This window comes from Dipodomys ordii, unplaced genomic scaffold, assembly GCF_000151885.1.
Source record: "Dipodomys ordii isolate 6190 unplaced genomic scaffold, Dord_2.0 Scaffold27, whole genome shotgun sequence".
Taxonomy (NCBI): Eukaryota; Metazoa; Chordata; class Mammalia; order Rodentia; family Heteromyidae; genus Dipodomys; species Dipodomys ordii.
In genome coordinates this window covers 7,428,846-7,429,466 of record NW_012267243.1, presented here as the reverse complement: position 1 = coordinate 7,429,466, position 621 = coordinate 7,428,846, and positions in this window count along the sequence as shown.

Below are 621 nucleotides of genomic sequence, written 5' to 3'. Positions count from 1 at the left end.
AAATGGGGCAATGCCATTCTTTCTGATGGAGGCATAGAATTCCATTGTGTATATATACCACATTTTCTTGATCCATTCATCTACTGAGGGGCATAAGTTAATTTTTCATTGTAACCTTTTTTGAGGGATACTGAAGATTTGAACTCAAAATCCCTTGCTTATTAGGCTGCACACTACCTTTTGAGCCATGCCTCCAGTCCTGCTTTTGGTTAATATTTGGAGATGGAATCTAGCAAACTTCTGCTGGGTGGGCCTCAAACTGGGGTCCTCTAGATCTCAAACTCTTAGGCAGCTAGAATTACAGCTATGAGCTGCCGGCACCCAGGTTTTTGTTTTTGTTTTTTTTTACATTGTTACTGTGGCTACTAAAAGAGGTAAAGTCACACATGTGGCTTGCTTTTGTGACTCCCATGTGTTTGAATTAGATCTCCCCATCTCTAGACATTGACCAGAAACTTGTGCTTGAAGCACAGGCCAGCCATGGCTCCTTTCTGCTTCCTAAAGCCACTGAGACAAGTTCTAAATTCTTGAACATAGCTAAGAAGCCCTCCCATACTCTGTGCCTTGTCTTTCTGTGTACTCTAATGCTCCATTTTAAATTCCAGTTCCAGAGGGGACAAT